Source organism: Leuciscus leuciscus (assembly GCF_965113295.1).
Source record: "Leuciscus leuciscus genome assembly, chromosome: 1".
In the NCBI taxonomy this organism is placed as follows: domain Eukaryota; kingdom Metazoa; phylum Chordata; class Actinopteri; order Cypriniformes; family Leuciscidae; genus Leuciscus; species Leuciscus leuciscus.
Genome location: NC_138725.1, coordinates 748,156 through 773,811, shown reverse-complemented (window position 1 = coordinate 773,811; position 25,656 = coordinate 748,156). Strand labels below are relative to the sequence as shown.

Genomic DNA, 25,656 nt, shown 5'->3' with positions numbered 1-25,656 from the left:
AGTTTACTTCTAGAGTATAATGGCATGCAGGAAACTGCTAAAATACAGAAGTGAAACTACCAGTAATGCTGAGAATAGCCTGTAAGGGTGGATTTCCTGCAGGGGTTCAGTCTGCAAGACTTCCGAATGACTAAAGAAACATTGTCAGCAAGATGGTAGAAAACTGCACATTTCTTGTCTATTCCACCCACTGCCACTTATACCAACGACGCAAATAAGCGCAGTTACAATAGCTTAATATGTGGGAGAGCGTTGCTGTAGAGAGGGATGATATTGTATTGCAATATGAAGCACTTCAAAGTCAATACCAAATCAAAACTAGTTAGCACATTATTTGTAATTGAAAAGGTTTAATGACAAAATAAGGTAATGATTACACTTAAAATAGTTACAAAATAGATGTATGAGATGATGATAACTTGTATCACTAATTGTACCCAGCATATATGAAATATGTTACCAGAGAGAAAGAGAGAGAGAGTAGAGAGAGAGAGAGAGTAGAGAGAGAGAGAGAGAGAAAGAGAGAGAGAGTAGAGAGTAAGAGGAAAGAGGAGGTAGATAGATAGCGAGTAGAGAGATGGAGAGAGAGACAGAGAGAGAGAGAGAGAGAGTGTGTAGAGAGAGAGAGAGAGAGAGAGTAGAGAGAGAGTGTAGAGAGAGAGTGTAGAGAGAGAGAGAGAGAGAGAGAGTAGAGAGAGAGTAGAGAGAGAGAGAGAGAGAAAGAGAGAGAGAATAGAGAGTAAGAGGAAAGAAGAGGTAGATAGATAGAGAGTAGAGAGATGGAGAGAGAGACAGAGAGAGTGTGTGTATATATATATATATATATATATATATATAGAGAGAGAGAGAGAGAGAGTGAGTATAGAGAGAGAGAGAGAGAGAGAGAGAGAGTAGAGAGTAAGAGGAAAGAGGAGGTAGATAGATAGCGAGTAGAGAGATGGAGAGAGAGACAGAGAGAGAGAGAGAGAGAGAGAGTGTGTAGAGAGAGAGAGAGAGAGAGAGAGTAGAGAGAGAGAGAGAGTAGAGAGAGAGAGAGAGAATAGAGAGTAAGAGGAAAGAGGAGGTAGATAGATAGAGAGTAGAGAGATGGAGAGAGAGACAGAGAGTGTGTGTATATATATATATATATAGAGAGAGAGAGAGAGAGAGAGAGAGAGAGAGAGAGAGAGAGAGAGAGAGAGATAGAGAGAGAGAGAGAGAGACACCCAAGAAAGGGACCCAGAGAAGAAGAGAGACAGAGCAACAGTTACAATCTTGTTTCATCCTTTCCTGATCATGTGACTTTAACCCAAATGTAAGACGTTCAAACTGACCAATCATATAATCACACTCCCCCCACCGCACTAAAGGTGTGACAGTTCGTCGACCCCGAAGTACACACATCTTGGCCTACAGGCCTTGATCACTATCAGCCCCTCTGTGCCTTTAGGAACTACAAATGCTCCTTGTGGGAGAAAGAGGGGTGAAAACAGTAAAGCAAATGTCTTTGTTCGTTTCAGATATCTTGGATTATTTTCAGTCCTACACTGAATATCCGATTCAATCCCTCCGCAGAAGTAGCAGTGCTTCTCCTTCTGAGAATATAGTTCCCAGTGTGTGTACGGTTAGAAGAGGCTGTGTCTCATGTGACCTTGTTATTTGAACACGCTGTGACTATACACATCACAACATGTAAATAGGAAAATGTTGGCGTTATTTTGTCACTTATTGGGAGCAGTCGGGACATTTATTATTTTATTTTTACGGGGTCGGGGTCGGGTCGGGTTCGGGCTGATAAATTGCAGACGTTGACGGGCCAGGAGTGGGTTAGGGCTTGAGGAAACTGCGCGAGTTGGATTGAGTTTGTGTGTGTGTGTGTGTGTGTGTGTGTGTGTGTGAGTGTGAGTGTTTGCCACATTGAGAATGTTGTCATGTCATTTGTGTGTATGTATGATATGCATTGTTTTGGATCTATTGATTTATTTATTTTTACAAAAAAATAAATAAAAATGCTCTGAATCACAGTTTACAGTGCCCATTTCTGTTCATTCATTCTTATGGGTGGCCATTTCTGTCCACGAAGGCGAGATTACGTTTTTTTTTTTCCACCAACTCAACATTGTAGAACCGAGTCAATTTTTCTTGTGTGTGTTCAGGTGGCAAACTTAGGAAAAGTAGCCAAGTAGATTTCAAGTGTACCAGCAATTGCTGATGTTGTAATGTTTAAATCCTGGTAAGCATGAGGCCAAGAAAGTTCTCAGTTCTTATAGATTTATTAAAATCCTAAAGCAATCCAACAGTGCCAGATGTTACATAATGGTCAGCATGTACAACACACTTCAACTCTTACTCTACACCTTTTATAGGTGACAACATGTGGACTACAGCGCCATCTCCTGACTAAATCTCCTGACCAAGTCATGACCTGTAATTTTCACTTTTCCACGAGAAAAAATGTATGTTATGATTGCCTAACGATTATACACTGGCCGGGAAGCCGATATTTAAAAATGAAGGGGTTTGTTTACCCCTGGGTTCGTCAACCAGCCCACGTGCAAGCGCACTCAAATACAAGTAGGCGCAGGATATACCATATATGGACACCGCAGACCTATGCTGCAGGAAGCCCGCCCTGCCCCTCTCCCCCTCATATTCAGTCGAGCGCCGCCATTACTGAATTTCGATTTGAAGTACGCACTCGACCGTGAAAGATGCAGAAACGTAGTGCACACGTGAGTTGCTCTGTTGTTGACTGCCAGAATCAACATGGAAATGTTTTTTCTCTCCCAAGAACGGACCAAGCTATCAGGGACCAGTGGATTAAATTCATTTTTAATGACGCGGTTCCTACAACCCTTCCCACTGGCTTAGGTGTCTGTGCTAAACATTTTACAAAAATTGCGTTGCAATGATAAGATCTTTATTCACGCGATCAACAGACTGTCTGTCATCTGCTCAGTCAGTGCTCATCATGCTGCAACCTTTCATGTGATGGAATAGATTTAAATATAATGCTTTAAACGATACTTTTCACGATTTGTTAATCTCGATAGCTGTAATAGTAAAAACGTAGTAAAAGTTTTCGAGAGAGTTCATGTAATACTAGCTATTTCATATGCAAGCATGTCAGCCAATCACAGCAGTGGGAGTCTCACAGCAGACACGCCCCTTAAAACAGAGCGTTCAAATCTGAGGCTGAAATCAGGCTTGGAAAAATGGCTTTTATTTATAAATTATGACAATTTTTGATGTAAAAATCATACTAACATTATAAGGGCACCCCAGGCAACATTATAAAATAATAAAACAATCCAGTTCATGACTCCTTTAAAGGATTAGTTCACATCAAAATGAAAATGTCCTGAACATTTACTCACCCCAATGCCATCCAAGATGTTCATGTCTTTCTTTCTTCAGTGGAAAAGAAATTCAGTTTTTTTAGGAAAACATTTCAGGATTTTTTGAGGATTTTTCTCCACACAATGGACTTCAACGGTCACCAAATTGTTGAAGTCCAAATCAATGCAGTTTCAAAGGGCTCTGAAGTGCTTCAAAGGGCTCTGCACGATCCCAGCTGAGGAATAGGGTCTTATCTAGCGAAACCATCGCTCATTTTCTAAAACAAATAAAACTGTATATACTTTTCTACCACAACTGTTTGTCTTGTGCTGGTGTGCGACGCGCCAGGCATTACGTAATCATGTGGACGTAGGTGGAAGTACCGCCCCATTGTTTACAAGCGTGGAGAATACTTAGCGGGCGTTACCCTCGGTTTGGGACGGGACTGGAGTATTTTGCACCGTACTCCCAAATTCCATGGCTTGGTGGAACAGGAAAAAACACAGGAGCAAGATGGGCTAACGCCGCCGATGTACCCGAGTCACTCTCAGCCACCCGTGCTGCCAACTTGGCCAGTGTTGCTATATTCATAGACGCGCACATTCCACTCTTACACACACACACTGCACACATTCCATTCTTACGCACACACACTGCACACATTCCATTCTTACACACACACACTGCACACATTCCATTCTTACACACACACACTGCACACATTCCACTCTTACACACACACACTGCACACATTCCACTCTTACACACACACACTGCACACATTCCACTCTTACACACACACACTGCACACATTCCATTCTTACACACACACACTGCACACATTCCACTCTTACGCACACACACTGCACACATTCCACTCTTACGCACACACACTGCACACATTCCACTCTTACACATACACACTGCACACATTCCAGTCTTACGCACACACACTGTACACATTCCACTCTTACGCACACACACTGCACACATTCCACTCTTACACAAACACACTGCACACATTCCACTCTTACACACACACACTGCACACATTCCACTCTTACACACACACACTGCACACATTCCACTCTTACACAAACACACTGCACACAGTCCACTCTTACACACACACACTGCACACATTCCACTCTTACACACACACACTGCACACATTCCACTCTTACACACACACACACTGCACACATTCCATTCTTACACACACACACTGCACACATTCCACTCTTACACACACACACTGCACACATTCCATTCTTACACACACACACTGCACACATTCCACTCTTACGCACAAACACACTGCACACATTCCACTCGTACGCACACACACTGCACACATTCCACTCTTACGCAAACACACTGCACACATTCCACTCTTACACACACACACTGCACACATTCCAGTCTTACGCACACACACTGCACACATTCCATTCTTACGCACACACACTGCACACATTCCATTCTTACGCACACACACTGCACACATTCCATTCTTACACACACACACTGCACACATTCCATTCTTACACACACACACTGCACACATTCCACTCTTACGCACACACACACTGCACACATTCCAGTCTTACGCACACACACTGCACACATTCCACTCTTACGCACACACACACTGCACACATTCCATTCTTACACACACACACTGCACACATTCCACTCTTACGCACACACACTGCACACATTCCACTCTTACACAAACACACTGCACACATTCCACTCTTACGCACACACACTGCACACATTCCACTCTTACGCACACACACTGCACACATTCAACTCTTACGCACACACACTGCACACATTCCACTCTTACGCACACACACTGCACACATTCCACTCTTACGCACACACACTGCACACATTCCACTCTTACACATACACACTGCACACATTCCAGTCTTACGCACACACACTGCACACATTCCACTCTTACACAAACACACTGTACACATTCCACTCTTACGCACACACACTGCACACATTCCACTCTTACACAAACACACTGCACACATTCCATTCTTACACACACACACTGCACACATTCCACTCTTACACACACACACTGCACACATTCCACTCTTACACAAACACACTGCACACAGTCCACTCTTACACACACACACTGCACACATTCCACTCTTACACACACACACTGCACACATTCCACTCTTACACACACACACACTGCACACATTCCATTCTTACACACACACACTGCACACATTCCACTCTTACACACACACACTGCACACATTCCATTCTTACACACACACACTGCACACATTCCACTCTTACGCACAAACACACTGCACACATTCCACTCGTACGCACACACACTGCACACATTCCACTCTTACACAAACACACTGCACACATTCCACTCTTACACACACACACACACTGCACACATTCCACTCTTACACACACACACTGCACACATTCCACTCTTACGCACACACACTGCACACATTCCACTCTTACGCACACACACTGCACACATTCCAGTCTTACGCACACACACTGTACACATTCCACTCTTACACAAACACACTGCACACATTCCACTCTTACACAAACACACTGCACACATTCCACTCTTACACAAACACACTGCACACATTCCACTCTTACACACACACACTGCACACATTCCATTCTTACGCACACACACTGCACACATTCCACTCTTACGCACACACACTGCACACATTCCACTCTTACACAAACACACTGCACACATTCCACTCTTACACAAACACACTGCACACATTCCACTCTTACACAAACACACTGCACACATTCCACTCTTACACACACACACTGCACACATTCCACTCTTACACACACACACTGTACACATTCCACTCTTACGCACACACACTGTACACATTCCACTCTTACACAAACACACTGCACACATTCCACTCTTACACAAACACACTGCACACATTCCAGTCTTACACACACACACTGCACACATTCCACTCTTACACAAACACACTGCACACATTCCACTCTTACACAAACACACTGCACACATTCCACTCTTACACACACACACTGCACACATTCCACTCTTACACACACACACTGCACACATTCCACTCTTACACACACACACTGCACACATTCCACTCTTACACAAACACACTGCACACATTCCACTCTTACACACACACACTGCACACATTCCACTCTTACACACACACACTGCACACATTCCACTCTTACGCACACACACTGCACACATTCCAGTCTTACGCACACACACTGCACACATTCCACTCTTACACACACACACTGCACACATTCCACTCTTACACACACACACTTCACACATTCCACTCTTACACACACACACTGCACACATTCCACTCTTACACACACACACTGCACACATTCCACTCTTACACACACACACTGCACACATTCCACTCTTACGCACACACACTGCACACATTCCACTCTTACACACACACACTGCACACATGGCCACATATTTAACAAGTGCCGATTTCTTTCTTGTTTATTTTTCTTTCTTACGCTTTTAAAGTTGAATTGTGTTTAAGTAACACTTTATAATAACTACATGCTATTAATCATTAGTTAAACATTAGTAAACTGTTAATTCGTCATTTATAAATGCTTTAGTTTTTTATTTATAAGCATATCTATACTGTGTTTAATAATTGTATTTTCGTACTTTTTAATGATCAATTTATCTTTTCTAAATGAAGTATTGCATTATTTACAAACCGGTTATTTAGGAGTTGTTGTCAGTGGTTCATAAGATCACTTATGAACAAAAGTGTAAGTAAACGATTAATAAACTACAGTTCAAAAAAAGTGAACTGACCACAACTAAATGCTTTATAACTACCTGAATTAACCATTAATTATTGACACACTGAGTAACTATTACTATATGTCTGAATAATAAGATGTATGAATGTACATTTAAATGGTTGATTTATGTAACCCAGGTCATTAACTCGGGTCACTAATATAATTAGTATTATTTTATTTATATCGCTATAAAACTAATAGTAAGAAAAGAATATGAAGTATAATGTATTTATCTTATTATAAATAATCCCAAAAGAAAGAAAAGGTTCCTGAACTGATTGCTGATTGGTGAGGTGAAAGGTTAGCCCCGCCCCCTGTTGGAGAGTTCCAGAAGATCGCGCACAAGCAGAAATGTAGAGAGATTGTGAACGACACGAGAGTGAGAGCAGATGCGATTGAGTGATTTGACTGAGAACAAACTGTTTAATAATCCAGCAATAGATTATTAACAAGTTGAGAAGTAGATTTATGAGGTATTAATTATTTAACCCTCTGGGGACCAAAAACGCGCCCGCGCGTTTTGCTCGTTTTTTTTTTTAGCAATGAAAAATAAACACAAAATGCTCTGTTAATTTTGATCTTTCATTTTCGTGTAATACATCAATCGATCCTGTTCAGTTTCTATTTTTTTTCTGTATACTCACAATACAAATAAAGTGTTTTGCTTTTTGACAAATAAAGAAAAACTAACATGATGCTATTTCTGCCTTCTCTCTGTCAGTAAACTCCCATTTGAAACGCGTTCGAAAATTATCTATAACTCCGCGAAAATTCAGTCAAACAGGCAAACAGACCCACGGGCATAAAGCTTGAGATCGCAGCTTTTAAATGAAGTAATTTATATAAAAAACAAATATTATCAGCTTCTGTAATCTGTATAAAAAGAGAGCGACTCCAGTCGAGCTCATTAGGAGCCATTCAAAAGTAATTTGACCACGCCCCGGAGAGCGCGTGCTATTCAAACGCAAATTCTGAGAACCATTTCAGTCTGTGAAACGCCCCCACATCAGCTGTAAACAAAGAGGCATAATATAGCCTACCTTATGGAGAAAATTTTCCGTGCTGATATGAGGAGCAGATCCCGCTGAGGAGTGAGGTAGGCTAAGTTATCCTTTCTCAAGTGTTAATGTGGAATAACGTTATGGAATAACGTTGTAGGCTTATGTAAACAAAAAGATGAATCGCGTTTCTATAATATGAATCGCGTTTCTGTGAGATGATTGAAGGGTACATATTTGTAAAGAGTGTTTAGCCTAAATATGAATCGCGCGTCTGTGTGTGAAAGAATAAACTGCTTTTACAGTTACAGTTACTGCGTTACAGTCAGGCGAAGTATGAAAGACAACATTTTGTTGACTAGATTTGGGTACAGTTTTTACTGTAGAATATACTGTCACATCAAATAAGCTTTTCTGCTCATATATATAAAATACTATTTTGTCAAAAATAAAGTCATAGACTAAGATGTTCCAATGTTGGCTATATTCAAACTAATGAATACATATGATAAAATGTAGGCCTATAATCTTTTTTTTTTTTTTTTTTTACAAAGAAAGAGTACTTTTTTGCAGAAATATTGCTGAAATTGTAATTATTGTTGTAATTGTAACCTTTTTAATAAAATAGCAAAACATATTTACAAGATAGATGTAAGCAAAATCTTAAATGGTCAATATAAGTCTTCTTCAAAATATATATTTTGTCTTTGCATTGTGGCTCAGTCAGTGTCACACCTGAATGAATGGCTAATTATGCAGAGTCATTATGCAGAGTGGGTGGGACTAAGGTGTAAACTACTCCTCCCCCTCGCATATTGGCTTTCCAAGCAAAACCTGTTTTACACCATTTAAATCAATGTATTTTTTTTTTGTGAACGATAAAGCAAGACTATTTTCACATAATTTTGAAGCTAGAACTGAAAGGGACAACATCCATTAGTCAAAAGTCTTGTGGGCACATATTTTGTATGAGTTTTGTGGTCTTATTTCAGCAACTTTCATTTTTATTTTTTTAAATAACCACGCATAAACATTATTCTCTTAAAAATACAAACATCTACATACATGTTGCTCGCATATTATGGTAGGCCTGTTTGTGCTATATAGAGTGAATTTACACCTTTGCCATTAACATGTTTATAAATAACTGAAAAAAGCACAAATGTCAGAGCATGTCAGAACATCTCAAGGGCCCCAAAAACAGCTTGGTCCCCAGAGGGTTAAAAAGCTCACGCTTTGAGATGTGAATCTGAACGCGACGAGAAGAAAAGACACTGACGTGATAGGATCTGAACTAAATCTGTTTCTTTGAGAAAATACTTTTTTTGTCTCTGGTTTATATTTCTCCTTGGTGAGTACCAGTTTCTTCATAAGAGATGTATTTAGGTAATGTGGATGCTGTTTTTGGACTCTTAATGTGAAAAATACATTTGAAAAAGTGATGAGTGATATAAAAAATGTTTGAAAATGCTTTAAGTGTTTTCTAATATAATCTGTGAGTGCATATAGTTATGTTTAAATGTTTGAAAGATTATATTTTTTCTGTTGTGAAGTGTGTGCCATGCGCTGCTAGCTTTGCTAGCTCTGTACACAGACTCTAGTGTGTTAATCAAGCACATGGTGACTAGCATGTATGTGTTGCCTATATCCAAATAATTGAAACAGACATTTTGGTCATTAGAAACTGTTTATTTGAATGAGTTACTGATGATTGTTTTGGCTTTGTTTTTGCAAGGCCGGGTTTTGTTCTTGTGTTTTATTTTTCTCTTTTGTGAGTGTCTGAAAAATTGCTGCTGTGATCCTGAATCCTGTCCTGGCTGTGGACTCTTATCCCGGGTTTGGACTGGCGAGCCATCCCATCGTTTCATACCTGGAAACAGAGGAAAAGGAGTTGTGAGAAAAGGAGTTTTCTGATTGGGTAGGACAGAACTGCATACATTGCGTTTTTCAAGTTTTCCAGGATTTCCCTGAAGACAAAATGAAGTCTTAAGACTGGAGCAACATCTGGGCTGAGCTGTATGTGGGGCAGTCCTGGTACACATCCTAAACCAGTAAACACATCTTGGTATTCACTCAGAATGTCAGTCTGGTCTTTGTTCTCTGCTTTGTACACTCTTTTAATCAGTCTGAGTTTTGAGCTGCTTCTCTTCCTAGGATTGCTGGTGAATTCTCTTCTACAATGTGGAATTCTAGGTCAAACTCATTGTCTTTGTAACCACATTTAAGCCTTACTTTACCCTTTGTCTCCATCATGTGGCCAGAATATGTAACTAACGAGCAGTTTGACTTCTTCAGAGGTGTTTTCTTGTTAGAGGTTTTCTCCAAGTCTTTAAAGGACAACACGTTCCTCTCTGCTCCTGTGTCTAGCTTAAAGGTAAGTATGCAGTTGTTTATTCTGAATTCTTGAGTCCATTTCTTGTTTTCACTTTCCATGGTAGAGACTGTATTTGTGCCAGCCATTTGCTCACTTCGTTCCATTTCGATGGTACGTATAAACAATTCAGCATCTTCTTGTTGTTCAATCTCATGGACTTTATTCTACAATCTTCTAGGTTTGCCTTTTTGTTGTGGTGTTTTGCACATGCGGCTGAAATGGTTCTTCCGCGAGCGCTCATTACACATTTTGCCATAAGCCGGACACTTCCTTGGCTCATGTACGTAACCACACCTCGTGCACTCTTCCTTCTCTTTCCCTGTGTGCTTGACATTCGCCTGTCTGACAGTGGACTTTGTTTTGGTGATTTTGTTCACAGCCTCTTCTGCTTCTTCATGCAACACTTTCATAATATGGCTTTGTGTTATTTCATTGGCACGACAGATATCCACTGCCTTTGCTAGGTTCATAACCGTTTCCCTGAGAAGCCTAGCTCTCACGGTGTCATTGTTAACACCACAGACAATGCGACCTTTACTCAAGTCATCAGTTAATCGTCCACATTCACAGTCTTTAGCCTTATTTTTCAAGTGAGTCACGTATGCATCAGTGGTTTGGTTCGGTCCCTGTGCTGTGGTGAACATATGGAGTTAGGAGGCTTCAACTGCTCCATGGTTTTCCTCTGACACCATGTGATGTTTGTTGACTGTGTATTTTAATAATTCACTGAGACACCAGATTAATGCCACTAACTGTTAAACTCAACTTTTTTATTCACTTGTAACAACAATGACTTTGTGTTGGGGAATTAATTAGCTCAAATTAGCGGTAATATTCATCAATGTGAATATGCATCTGTTGCTTCCATAAATTAATTTATTCAAATTAGGGAATAGGTCAAAATCTCGGCTTGTATCAGCGATTACACAATTACTTGTAATAATCACTGATAGAGACGGGTAGCATTTACTCAATTTGGGGGAATTTGAGGTAGAAGTTGGGTTTGTTCATTTACCATGCAGACTGGCCGTCCAGCGGACAGAATGTATACTTTATGAACGGAAATCGGGCGTCTTTAACACTGATAGATAACACTTTCTTGTGGCCACAAAGAAGATAATTATCTCCGTGTTTTAGACAATTTTAGGTTTCTTTTAAGAATAACCAATCGTAGAGCTTATAAGGTAAAATCTGCACTCATCAGGGACTCAGAATTTGAAACAAAACAGGCAAACTTAATTCAAATGATTTAACAAAGTTTATTTAAACAAGCTAGCGATTACACAATTATTTTAAATCACGCAGGAGTAAAAATGCATAAACAAAACAGGCAATATAACGATCGTAATACAGAGATACAACAAAATAAAAAGGTTTTAGAGAGAGATTGGGAGAGAGAGAGAGAGAGAGAGAGAGAGAAAACTCAGCGAGAGGAAACTAAGTTGAGATACGAATGATTTTAGGTGTGTGTGTGTGAGAATGGAGATGGTAGCGTTTGTAAGGTGGGTGTGTCGCTCCGTGAGCACGTGGTAGTGTGTTTATCTCGGCACACGTGGGTGAGAGTGTGTGTGTGTGTGTGTATGAACGTGTATGTTTGTGTGTGTGAGAGAGAATTTAGAGAGAGAGATAGAAACAGTTTTAGTCATTCACCACCAAAACCCCAACGTTTCTTAGTAATATTTAGACACTTTAAACAGCATTTCCTTCAGATTGCAAATTTAAAAGATCTACGTTACTCTGTTTGAAAGATCGGCCTTCCTTGGGTGCTTTCGTCTGTGTTGGGTAAAGACACCGGGATCACGTGGTCACAGCGTTCTGGTTGCCGTGGCGACTTGAAGCGAGCGAAGACTCAGCAAAGATTATCTTTAGCCTTAAGTTGATTTTGTGGGTTGGTTTCAGAAGACTATACTATAGTAGTTCTAAGAAAAGACTTGGAAATAAAAGGAAAATAAAAAGCGAGCGGAGCTTCCTTGAGGGAAGGAGGCGTGTCTTCTTTCTCTCTGGCGGACTGCGATGAGAGGAAAGGGGCGCGCAATTTTAAAGGGCTAAACTCACGCCTCCCTCACGTACGTGGGCCAATCGTCTTTAACAACGTATGGGCCCACCTCCTGACGTTTTGAGGTCTATACGCCTTCTTTCCGCGGGGTTTTGAAACGATGAATTCGTCCATAACTTAATAACACTGGTATTTAATAAAACAATGCATTCTCTGATATTTTGTGTTAAAGATTCAGCATCGTTGTTGTTCGTGGAACACGGCAATACCGCGAATGACAGTTCTAATATCTAAAATCAAGGAGGTACATCATTTCTTGTAATTGTGGGCACCACAGGGTGATTACAAGCCAACAAACTACATAGGCATAATATTTGGGACAAAGGGGGTCAGGCACACATCAAGAAAATACATTTAAAATATTTCATACAAGGATTTGAGTCCCACGTGGTGGACCTGCGTGTGTTTCTGTGTGTGTGTGTGTGTGTGTGTGTGTGTGTGTGTGTGGTGTCAAACAGAGTTCACACCATGCGTTGAACTTTTGGCTTTCCGAGCCGGGGAGGGTGAGGGTGTAAATGTGTGTACGTGCGTTTGAGTCCTTGGATTGATGTATTAGGCACAGACCACATGTTTTGGGTATCTGGTCTCTAAAACACTGTTTTATTGTCGTGAAGAGTTAATTAGTGTCTATGTGTAAATCAGTGTCCGAGGGACTCCCTAGGGGGGAGTGCTTTCGGGATCGCTCTCATTGGTCAGCGTGAGGCTCTCCCGGCCATAAACAGACGGTCTCTGTTGGTTTAGACGTAAGAGATCATGTAGAGTGAGAGATAGTCAATGATTTACACCATTTTTCGGCGCCGTTTGGGCTGCACGTCTTGCGTAGAGCAATCTCAAAACAGCAGAGGTGTCGTAAATGAGAGTTCTTTGGAATGTGAGAATAGCTTGAGTCAGAGCGAGACAGGGGTTTTGTAGATTTAGACTGAATTAATTAATTTGATTTAATCACCATGCAGCTGGTGATCTGCTCTCCGTTACATTCCCCCTTTTGATGAGTCGACCGGGCGTGTATGGGCCTAGTCGAGTCATCACAGTAACAACGGTCAGATGGCAGGTGCATGGATGGGAGGAGGCTGCACACGGGTGTTGCTTAGGACTGCAGCGTGAGCTCGATGAGGTCTTCAGCTTGCTCTAGTGGGGAGTCATCCTTCCGGAGGTTTCTCCTGAAGCCGACGGAGACTGCCTCTGTGAGCTTGGCTGTGGAGGTCCGAATTGCATTGATCCTTCTGTACAGGATATAGGCCAAACCCAAAGCTAGGGCGTGTCCGAGGATGCTGGTAATGCATAGTGCGGTATCAGCTGCTGTCCATGTTTGCACCACAGGTGAAGTGTTCCGGATGGGTAGTCGAGACAATGCTTGAAGGGCGGTTGAGTTTAGTTTGTATTGGCCTCTTCTTGTCTGTCCCTACTACGGGCCACATATCTTTTAATTTGATTTCGGTGGACCCATTTGAGAACGGGTTCTCTTGGTCCCCGTTTAAGCTGGATCTGGTATGCTACAGGAGAGAGTTTGTTCACAATTTCATGTGGTCCAGTCCAGTGAGGCAGAAACTTTTTTGACAGTTGCTTGGGTGGCAAGGCGAAACTGTAGTACAGGACTTTGTCGCCCACACTGAGTTCTTGGTGTGATGCCTTTTTGTCGTAAAAGGCTTTCTGGCCTTCAGCGCTGGTCTTCAGGTGTTGCTGAGCGAAAGCAAAAGTTGTTTTCAAGTGTCTATGGAGCTCGTCCAGATATTGGGACGTAGTATAGGCAGTGACGAGGTTGTTGTCTCCTGGTTGGTACAACAGGTGTAAGGGCAGAGTCATCTGCCTCCCAGTCATGAGTTCAAATGGAGCCACTCTGGTGGATTCCTGTGGTGTGGCTCGGATAGCCATCAGCACCAGGGGAAGTTTCACATCCCAGTCTTTCTGGTTAGCCGACACATATTTTCTCAACATGGCGACCACCGTTCGGTTAGACCTTTCTACCTGTCCGGATGAGATCGGATGGTGACTGATGTGAAGTTTGGCTTGTACCCCTAGAATTCTCCAGATCTTTTGCATGATCTCTGCGGTGAAATGGGTACCTCGATCTGAATTGACTCTCAGTGGCAACCCGAATCGGGAGAAGATGTGGTTCATCAGGAGATATGCCGTTGTTTGGGCGGTGTCGTTAGGTGCTGGCAAACACTCTACCCACTTGGTAAACTGACACACCACCGTGAGAAAGTATTTGTTACCTCTGCTCGATCTTGGCAGCGGTCCCACCCAATCAATTTGGAGATCTGACCAGGGAAATGTGATTCCTCTGCGTTGCAACGGGGCTCTGTGAGTTAGGTTTGTTGGGTGAAACTGACAGCAGACCAGGCATTCTCTCACATACTCTGCCACATCCTGCTGCATACCTGGCCAGTATGCCACTTGTCTAAGTGTCTCATACGTGGCTCTGGTACCGTGGTGCCCCGCGTAAGGTGCGTTGTGGGCGTGGTTTATCATCTCCCCCCTTTGACATCGGGGCACGACAAGCTTGGGCGAAGTGGTGTCATCGGTGACAAACCATAAAATGTCGTCCCGCACACGCAGCATGTGTCTGCTGTTGTTTAGGTGTCTGAGATCTGAGTTATCAGTGGTGTCAGACGGTGCGATTGGGTTGGGGGAGGGGTCTTTGAGGTGGAGAATCATAGTCTTTATGGCAGTGTCTGAGGCTTGCATTTCTGCAAGGTCGTTGTTTGAAATTTGTGGGGTTAGTGACAGCATCTGCGAAGCAGGTGCAGTAGCAGGTGATGGTTTCTTGCTTCGGGTTAGCACTGCTACATCGGGGGTGGGTGAGGGTCTCGGGGAATTCCACGGTTCACCGTGTAGGGCGCCCGCTTTTGCGAGGGCGTCAGTGTGGTCATTGAAGTCTTTGTCTTGGCCTGGGAGTTTGGAGTGTCCTTTTACCTTTTTCCAGTACACGGCGAGATCGTGTGTCGTTGTGATGTTATCGCATTCCTGGAACAGGTGTTGGTGTTTTACAGGCTTGTTGTTAGCAGTTTTGAAACCATTCTGTTTCCAGGTCTGGAGATGGCATACAAAACTGAGTCTGGCATAGTTAGAGTCTGTGCAGATGAGAAGTTCTTTGATGGTGTTTGATGCTGCGATTTGCAGAGTTATGAGAATTGCTGCGATTTCTGCATACTGTGATGACTTGGGGCCTAGCTTGAAGTGTTGTGGTGGGCATGGGTGGTCGTTCAGCCACAGTACCCCTGCACCTGCTTTTAGGATGCCCTCGCTGTTGTAGGAGCATCCGTCCACGTAGGCTGTGGGCATGCCTTCGCACACATTCTTGTCAAAGTACCTGTGGCAGGTCAGTGGTGGTTCTTGGGGCTCAGGTGTGTTCAGCGTTGCGGCAGGAGAGTTGTCAGAGCAGTTTTGACAGGCCGCCAAGCCGTTACCTAGAGCGGATTTGTGGTTTTGTGCATATCTTGCCTCGACGTTTCGTCCTTGGAGAGCCATTAGCCATGTAGCAATGCGTGAATTAGTGACAACGCCGTCGCGGATTCGCTGGCTATTGAGGAACATGACGGGCTGGTGGCATGTTTCTATGATGACTTTTTGTGCACCAATGTAGTTGGAGAAGCGCTGAATTGCCCACACTGTACAGAGCAAAGCTTTTTCGCAGTCTGAGAATTTACATTCTGGAGGGAGAAGTGTCTTGCTGGCATATGCGACTACCTTCTTGTCTTGGTCATGTTGTTGGTATAGGCCAGCACTGAGACATTGGTTTGAAAACCCAGCTTCCAGGTGGAATTCTTTTTGTGGATCAGGGTAAGCAAGGCATGGAGCTGTGCATAAATGTCTTTTTAGTTCTACCATGGCGTGTTCTTGAGCATCTGACCAGACGAAAGGGCAGTCCTTTTTCAACATAGTCGTTAAAGGCCTGGCGATGTCTGAATAGTTTTCGATGAACTGTCGGGAGTAGTTGCAAACTCCTAGAAAGCTTCGAAGTTCTGAGACGTTAGTGGGGGGCTTGATGTTTTGGATGGCATGAATACGGTTTGATTGTGGTTCAATGCCATGGGGTCCGATGAGCAAGCCAACGTAATTGACCTTGCTTTTACACCACTGGCCCTTGTGGAGGGCTATTTTGGCGCCGGCAGCAGATAACTGGTTTAAAACATAGTCAATTTCTTTTAGGTGGTCTGCCACCGTCGTGCTTTTCATAAGCACATCGTCGACGTAAATCAGGTTACCTCTCATCCTGGCGTCTGGACATGCTTTGTTCAGAAATATGTTGAATTCAGCTGGTGAGTTTGCATATCCGAACGGACACCTGTTGAAGGTGTACTGTCGGTTGCCAAACGTGAATGCCAGCTTGTGTTGGTCGTCAGGGTGTACTGGAATGGTCCAGAATCCAGAGGCCACATCGAGTGTAGAGAAGATGGTGGCTCCTCTGATTTGTGGGATTTCCTGTTCCAGCTGAGTCATGGGCCATCGTGACAATGGCACCTGTTGATTTAATTTGCGATAGTCGATGGTCGGTCTCCACTTTCCATTAGGCTTGAGAACAGGCCATAGTGGCGCAGAGTATGTGCTGTTGCAGGCTCGAATGACATTTTTCTCAAGCATTGATTCGATGATTTCCCGCACCGGTTCGTGTGAGGCGATGGGAATCTTGTATTGCTTGACAAAGGTGGGCGGAGCCTCGGGGTGCGTGGGGATACGCACTGTGTGGAGGTCCGTAAGACCACAGTCTAAAGAGTCTTTCGCAAATGATTCTTTGAACTTGTATAGGACTTGTTTTAGTCTTTGGCGGTCTGCATCATCCTGAAGGGCATCAGCATCCTGTAGAATTTGTTGCACTTGCACTTCGAAACCTTGGTATGGTTCCTCTGTTGGTTTGTCATCAGTCGGGTTGGTTTCAACCGGCACGGCAGGTGCGTCAGCTTCACTGACGGGCTGGTGGGAGACTGTGTACACTGTGAGGTGTTGATCCTCTGTCAGCTCTGTTCTGCACACACGGTGTTTGGCTACCGACATGACAGATGTGATGGCAATGAATTGGAAGGGTGCTGTGAACAATGTATTGTCAGTATGTCCCTCAGGTATCAGTGCAGGTGGAATAGGCCCTATTACGGGTAGTATCAGTTCAAAGTCATGAAAGTCATTACTGACTAGCCATCCCAGTCGGTAGGCTTTGGGGATGTTGATGTCAGCTGCTGTGCAGTTGTTGAACAGAATGTAGACTACCCGAGATGACACTTCAGTGAGGGGTGTGGCTTCGAGGGTGAGTCCGAGTTCTACACATTCAGGTGAAGGTTGGAAGAAAGCCAGTGTGTGGTTTAGGGTTTGGCCCTGTCGCAGGTTGAGGCGCACGGCGACGCCTTTCGTGTAAGCAGGTACGACTGTTTCTTGTTCGTTGATGAGGGTGCAGACTTCAGGGATGGTCTGACCTGACAGTAGATTGTCATGACTGATGGGAACAGGTGGCAGTGAAATCAATGGGGCCCAAACAACCTCATTAAACATGTCCACATGAGCCTTGAGGCGAATCAAGATGTCTGCTCCAATGTAGACGTCGTGAGCTGGGTCTTCCAGGATCAGGAAGTAATGGGTCAAGTGCCGGTGATTCCATGTCAAGTTCAAGGCACAGATCCCTTTGGCAGATGTCAATGAGGTTGGTTCTGGGTTCAAAGGGAAACGGGTGCGTTTACAGGTGTAGGGCAGGTCTGGAGTCTTTTCAAGAATCGCATTGAACAGTGACAGGCTTATAGCTGAGTTGTCTGCCCATAGTGCCAGGATAATGTCTGTTGCGGTTACGTCCTGCAGCTGCAGGGGAGTTTTTACCTGGGGGCAGTAATTATCGGAGTCTGGCGTTGGTTTGAACGTGCAGAGTAGCGAACTTGAACCCTGAACAGCTGTGGGGATTTCATCCTCAGATCTGGCTGAGGGAATTTCCACGATCCTTGTGGCTTGGCATTCTGGCTCAATGGATTTGTGCGGCTGGAGGGGGAGGGGTTCGCGCACCTGAGCCCAAATTTGTAGATGCTTGAAGTCCAACAAGGGTTCAAAACGGTCCAGCAGGTCCTTGCCTATGAGAAATTGATAAGTGTTCACAGGGGAAATATACACAGGGTGGACTACGCTCATAGGACCGATTGCCAGGTGAATGGGAGCTAAGTTCTTTAGCTGGATGTCGTTCTGGCTGTATGACTGCACGTTCAGCTCACAAGTGTGGAATTTAAGAGTTCGGTTTTGTCTTTGCGCTTCACACTTGAGTTTTTGAAATAGTTGAGCAGAAATTAGCGTTAGGTCCGAACCTGTGTCCACCAGGGCTTCGAGCTGCATTTCCTTTTCTAAGGTGATGGTTAAGTACAGTTTTCGTGCCACTCCTCTCTCAATGAGGTTGCCCAGGAGTTGTGGCATGGGCTCTTGTGTGTTGATTGACAAGCAGTGGGGGTAGGTCTCTAGTGTCTCGTTGTTGGTGCAGATTACTAGGACAGCGCTGTCTGGCATTTTGTTGTGAGAGCTGCTGCAGTCTTGTGCAGGAAGTGTTGTTGTCAGCTGGAGGGAGTGAGTTGAGCTGTCATTTGGTGATGCAGCAGCGAGTTCGATAGTCTTTGGTTTGACAGCAGTGTTTTGCGGGGCTGTCAGTTTGAGGGAGTGAGTGGAGCTGTCATTTTGTGATGTGACAGCGAGTTCAGCAGTCTTTGGTTTGACAGCAGTGTTTTGCGGGGCTGTCAGTTTGAGGGAGTGAGTGGAGCTGTCATTTTGTGATGTGACAGCGAGTTCAGCAGTCTGAGGTTTAACACTAGTTTCAGGTGGGCTGTCAGCGTGAGGAGCATTGGTTTCAGGCCTGTGGGCTAGTCATGCGGTGTCTGGTTTATCTTTGTCTTCCTTGTGAGGTTTCTTTTGGACAAGATTTCTCAGTGCTCTTATGAGTTCTGCTTCTTCGGGCGTTGCTGCACTGTTTCTGTCGGGTGTGGGCTCCATTTTGACTTTACCGTTGTCGTGTCGAGATGGGTCCCTTGGCCGTTTATCTGGGCTTGTGGTTCGGGGAGATCGGGGTCGGCCCCTTCTGGGGTCGCGGTCGGCTTCCCAGCTGCCTCCGCCTTTTTGGTTGTGGGGGAAGCGATGCCGGTCCCAGGATCCACCGAAACGATCATTTTGCGGCCTTGGGCGGACACCCCCCCGGTTTCGCTGTCCTCTGCCGGCTTGGAACGGTCGGGACTGTTTGTTGCCGGGTTCGTAGTTGGCGGGCCGTGCACCCTCCAAGGCAAGTTCTGGACCGGGCGCAGCGACGGCACACACTGTGGGGTATTTTACAGGTTTTTCAGACACAGTCTTTTGTTTTACGTACGCTTTGTGGGCCAGGTCACGTAACTGTTGAATTGACAGGGTCCGTGGACAGACTAGAACGCCCAGGTGCGCACTTTGACTTGGGTGGAGATTCCGCAGAAAAAGCGTTTTGAAACTCACATCCTCTTCCATGTGTGCCTCATTCCTCGGTCCGAAGTAGGCGAGCCGCAGACGTTCGTAGTAGGCTTGCGGCGTTTCCAGACGAGCTTGTTTGAGGTCCATTGCCGCAATGATGCCTTGGTCCGAGTCTGGATCAGAGAATTCACGGATCAGGGCTTGTCGTAGTTGTGGATAGTTCGTTTTAACGGATTCTGGCTGGCGATCCAGGAAACTTCTCACGATGCGCCCAGACGTGGTCCGAAGGAGATATAACTTGTCCCAAGTCGTGACATTGTCCACAGTTTGCAAGTGAAATTCAATATCGGTTAAATAAGAGTGCACGTCGTTGCCACCTGCTGGATTTGGGTTGAATGTAGGGATGTTTCTTGCCAGCTTGTCCAGTTCTTTAGAGGCTGTGCGGTGACTGGTGGCTCGTCTTTCCGGGACGGGGCCCGCAGGTGAGATAGTGTCAGGACGTGGGCTTTCCTCTTCTTCTTTAGCTTTAAGAGTTCGGCTGTGAAGTGCAGGTTCGCGGGTAAGGAGAGACGGGGTGGTGTGTGTCTCCCCCTCCCGCTTATCTTGTAGGTCGTACACATGTTTGAGTTCACAGTGGACCAGGTCCAGCTCGCCCTTAAGCTCATGTCTTTGTTGGATGAGCTCGTCAATTTCAGCTCGGGCTTTCTGCAAAAATGTTTCACACACTTTGACTCTAGCGTCTCTGTCCGTTAATTCTGTGCGTGCTCTTGCTAGCAGATCCTCTCCACGTAGCAGCTTGGAATTTAGGGCAGCCGTGGTCTGTTTCTCCGCCTCCACTGTCCTGTCCGTGTCCAGACGCAGGTCCTCCAGGGCCTGCTGTAATCTTTCCACTTCCTGTTGTAGTCCTTCCACTTCCTGTTGTAGTCTTTCCACTTCCTGTTGTAGTTCCGGGTGTGTTTCCTCCTCAGTTCCCAGAAGTAGCTCGTCCAGTTGTTGTTGTGCCAGCTCCTTTTGTTTGCAGGCCTCCTTTAGCTGAGTTTTTAGTCCAGCGGTGTCCTTTTCCAGCTTGGCTTTGTCCTTTTCCAGCTGGGCTTTGTCCTTTTCCAGCTGGGCTTTGTCCTTTTCCAGCTGGGCTTTGTCCTCCTCCAGCAGACGTGCCTGGGACACCAGGTAGTGAGAGAGACTCCCGATGAGGCGACTCCATTCTTTTGAACTGTAGGCCTGCGTGGGGTCCTGGGACATGATCTGGTCCACGTTGGCGTCCAGTTCCTGTTGGGTCAGGAGTTTTGGGTCACCGAAGTCTTTGGATAGGCAACCGGAGGTCATGGCGGCCAACCACGCCTCTAGGCTACTCCAGTGAGCTGCAGGGCTGGGTGAGCGCGACATGTTGACTCACTGTAGGCGAGAGAAAACACAACACACACACACACAAGAAGGGCCAATGCAATCGTGTCGTGAAGCTAATAAACTATAGGACGGTGTGCCGTCTATAGAACTTTGGGCTAACTGACTTTAGACAGTTAGGCGGGTCAGCCTAGGACCCGGAATAGAGACTGTTCAGTTGTCCCTCTATTACTTAGCTTTCTGGGGTCTCGTTGGTGCACTGAAAAACAAGTTACCAAAGAACATGCAAGGCACGAGTAGGCGAGGATTTAAAGGGAAGGAAGAAACAGAAATTGAACACAAAAACAAAACAAAAATATCAGTGATTTTGATCTGAGCTGTAATTTGGACACTAATAGCACAAAGGATGTGCCTTGGGGGAGATATTTAAGATTATGTGGCTTATAGCGGGAGGCAGAGTTTTCTCTTTTTTCTTTCCAAATGATTTAGTCTTACCTGAAATGGACGGAGGTCGCCCCGGCCGGCCCTCCCTGAGCGCGGTCAACCTTCCTGGCGCCCCGAACACCTGGCCGCCGTGACCTTGGATTCTCCGTTACTCTGCTCACGGACACGACCCCTCAAACAGGGTGACTTTTAACACAATCCTAGTAGTTCCGGAGATATCAACCAACCAAACGCAATGCAAAGGTGAGTGCGTCACAGAACGGTGGCAGGGGCTGCCTAGTGTTTGCGCAGCGGTCCCAACAATTGACTCTTGCGTCGGTTTTTATGGCTGACACTCCGAAGCACCGGATTGCTGAGGTCACGCACTGCGTGCCGTCGCCCGTGGCAGAGGTAAGAGAAACTCAAGGGTCACCGCACGGTCAGTGTCGGAAACGTCAGTCGGGAGACTCACCCACAGAGGGCGAACCGGGACTCCTGTGGTCCACTGCAAGTGCTGAGATTCTTGCCTATAAAAGCCACAACATGGAGTGAAACAAGGGACTCTAGAGTGAATTAAGATTTCTTGCTTACACCAAATGGGTTATGTGGTAAAACAATAATAACAAGGTAAAACTTCGCAGAGAGAAAAAAAACAAAGTAAAATTAAACCAACCTTGAAACGGAAAAACCGAATTAAAAGGGTGTATGGTCTTGTCAGTTAAAGGTGAAACAGAAGATGGTTAGCGGTTTCTCGATGTAGGTGGAAACAGGAGAAGCGGTGCGGTAGACCACTGTAGTGGTTTAATAGAGCCTCTAGGGGGCGCTCTTCCTCTCGTCGGTTCGCCTTAACTGTTGGACACACTTAAACTTTTAATTCAAAATTGGCTTAAAATCAAATCCAAATAATCCTGGGGTACCTTAACAGAGAATTCGAATGGTTATTTATAACAATCAAACAACACTTAAGTTATTTTGTAATGGTTACAAACTAATCATTCGAAATCAGCATCTATGGAATGAAATTCAACAGAGTAAATTTGTAGAAAGCTGACTTGGACAGGGAGCTTCCACTAGGGGGCTCTGTCTTTCTCAGGGGTATGATGATTGGAAATAACAAAAAAAAAAAAAAAAATTTTTTTCTTTTAGAAATGGAAGGATTTCAACAACAAAATAAAATAATCACTATAACATTGAAGTCGTTATTAAATGATTATTTAAAAACGGGAGTAAACCCAAACAGAATCATCAATGTAGATTTAAAAGTGGAAAACACAGCAGGGTATAGTGACCCCGAGGAGAAGAGGGATAGTTGACCTGGAGGGGTGTGGCCACGTGGGACACTGTCCTCTTCCGGGTGAACTATCAGTGCTTTTGGATTGAGACACTCTATAATTTCCGGTTTCCTTTCTGGGAATCTAAATTCACAATAAAATGTCTCAGTTCAAAATACAAGGGTTGTTTTAAACGAACTTAGCGAGCTGTAAATACAAATATGTATTTAAACAGCGTCTTAGATACTTACGACCGCGAATTTATTTATTTATTTTTTATCACCAAAAATCAAGGCGGAAGGAAATGGCCGACGGGTGTTTACCCCGTCGTCAACCACGCGGTGGCAGTGTTGCGCTTACGCGGAACAAAGACACGAGGTGGTAAATTTAAAACATGAGAACAATACACGCCTGTAGGATTGACTTCAGCAATCGCAATTTCACGCGTGCAGGCCTTTTACAAACACACAAAAAAAAATCACACTGCAACTAAATTCTTTAAAAAGGTCACGCAGACCTTTTGCAAACACATAAATTACACTGCAAATAAATTCTTGAGAGATCACGGCGGATCTTTTGTTTCTGTTCTGTGCAGAAACTATAACGCGGGTTTTTTTGCTGGTTAGCGAAGCCAGTGGTTTAACCCGTAATGTGTCGTAGCTAGCGACATGCAATAGAATATTCTTTCTGACCGGAGTAGCTTACTTTGCTCTCGGGATTTACAGAAGTACCGGTAACAATGCCTGATGGACTCCTTTGTTCCAACACAGGTATTAAAACAGAATTACATGTACGGTCAAGTAAAAGAGATGTTTATTTTCCTCTAATTTTGGACTCGCAACAATACTGTAAACTTAACTGCAGTTTTTCTCCACGACCAGACTTAACTGGTGGGTTTATGGCTTTTTGCCCTTTGATCAGTTTTTCGAGTCGACTTATTCAGTAATTCAATACTTATTCAGTAACGTTACAAGATTCAAACGCGCACAAAAACGTTAAACTTTCAAAAATCACACATGAATATCAAATTGCACAATTTGTATCAAAACTGAGTATGAGAGTGCCCGCATTCAAAAAACCAATATTTATGTAACAACAATGACTTTGTGTTGGGGAATTAATTAGCTCAAATTAGCGGTAATATTCATCAATGTGAATATGCATCTGTTGCTTCCATAAATTAATTTATTCAAATTAGGGAATAGGTCAAAATCTCGGCTTGTATCAGCGATTACACAATTACTTGTAATAATCACTGATAGAGACGGGTAGCATTTACTCAATTTGGGGGAATTTGAGGTAGAAGTTGGGTTTGTTCATTTACCATGCAGACTGGCCGTCCAGCGGACAGAATGTATACTTTATGAACGGAAATCGGGCGTCTTTAACACTGATAGATAACACTTTCTTGTGGCCACAAAGAAGATAATTATCTCCGTGTTTTAGACAATTTTAGGTTTCTTTTAAGAATAACCAATCGTAGAGCTTATAAGGTAAAATCTGCACTCATCAGGGACTCAGAATTTGAAACAAAACAGGCAAACTTAATTCAAATGATTTAACAAAGTTTATTTAAACAAGCTAGCGATTACACAATTATTTTAAATCACGCAGGAGTAAAAATGCATAAACAAAACAGGCAATATAACGATCGTAATACAGAGATACAACAAAATAAAAAGGTTTTAGAGAGAGATTGGGAGAGAGAGAGAGAGAGAGAGAGAGAAAACTCAGCGAGAGGAAACTAAGTTGAGATACGAATGATTTTAGGTGTGTGTGTGTGAGAATGGAGATGGTAGCGTTTGTAAGGTGGGTGTGTCGCTCCGTGAGCACGTGGTAGTGTGTTTATCTCGGCACACGTGGGTGAGAGTGTGTGTGTGTGTGTGTATGAACGTGTATGTTTGTGTGTGTGAGAGAGAATTTAGAGAGAGAGATAGAAACAGTTTTAGTCATTCACCACCAAAACCCCAACGTTTCTTAGTAATATTTAGACACTTTAAACAGCATTTCCTTCAGATTGCAAATTTAAAAGATCTACGTTACTCTGTTTGAAAGATCGGCCTTCCTTGGGTGCTTTCGTCTGTGTTGGGTAAAGACACCGGGATCACGTGGTCACAGCGTTCTGGTTGCCGTGGCGACTTGAAGCGAGCGAAGACTCAGCAAAGATTATCTTTAGCCTTAAGTTGATTTTGTGGGTTGGTTTCAGAAGACTATACTATAGTAGTTCTAAGAAAAGACTTGGAAATAAAAGGAAAATAAAAAGCGAGCGGAGCTTCCTTGAGGGAAGGAGGCGTGTCTTCTTTCTCTCTGGCGGACTGCGATGAGAGGAGAGGGGCGCGAAATTTTAAAGGGCTAAACTCACGCCTCCCTCACGTACGTGGGCCAATCGTCTTTAACAACGTATGGGCCCACCTCCTGACGTTTTGAGGTCTATACGCCTTCTTTCCGCAGGGTTTTGAAACGATGAATTCGTCCATAACTTAATAACACTGGTATTTAATAAAACAATGCATTCTCTGATATTTTGTGTTAAAGATTCAGCATCGTTGGGGTTGGTGGAACACGGCAATACCGCGAATGACAGTTCTAATATCTAAA

At 44.0% G+C, this 25,656-nt stretch overlaps 1 protein-coding gene and 1 long non-coding RNA gene across 3 annotated transcripts in view; both read left to right on the top strand.

Annotated features, from left to right (window-relative positions):
* The window catches only part of LOC309480234 (uncharacterized protein), a 157,470-nt gene that overhangs the window by 39,367 nt on the left and 92,447 nt on the right, over nucleotides 1-25,656 (top strand). The window lies entirely within an intron of this gene.
* LOC309482095 lies at nucleotides 572-1,004 on the top strand. Its single transcript, XR_014200187.1, has 2 exons — nucleotides 572-637; nucleotides 878-1,004. It is a non-coding gene; the product is annotated as an uncharacterized lncRNA (long non-coding RNA).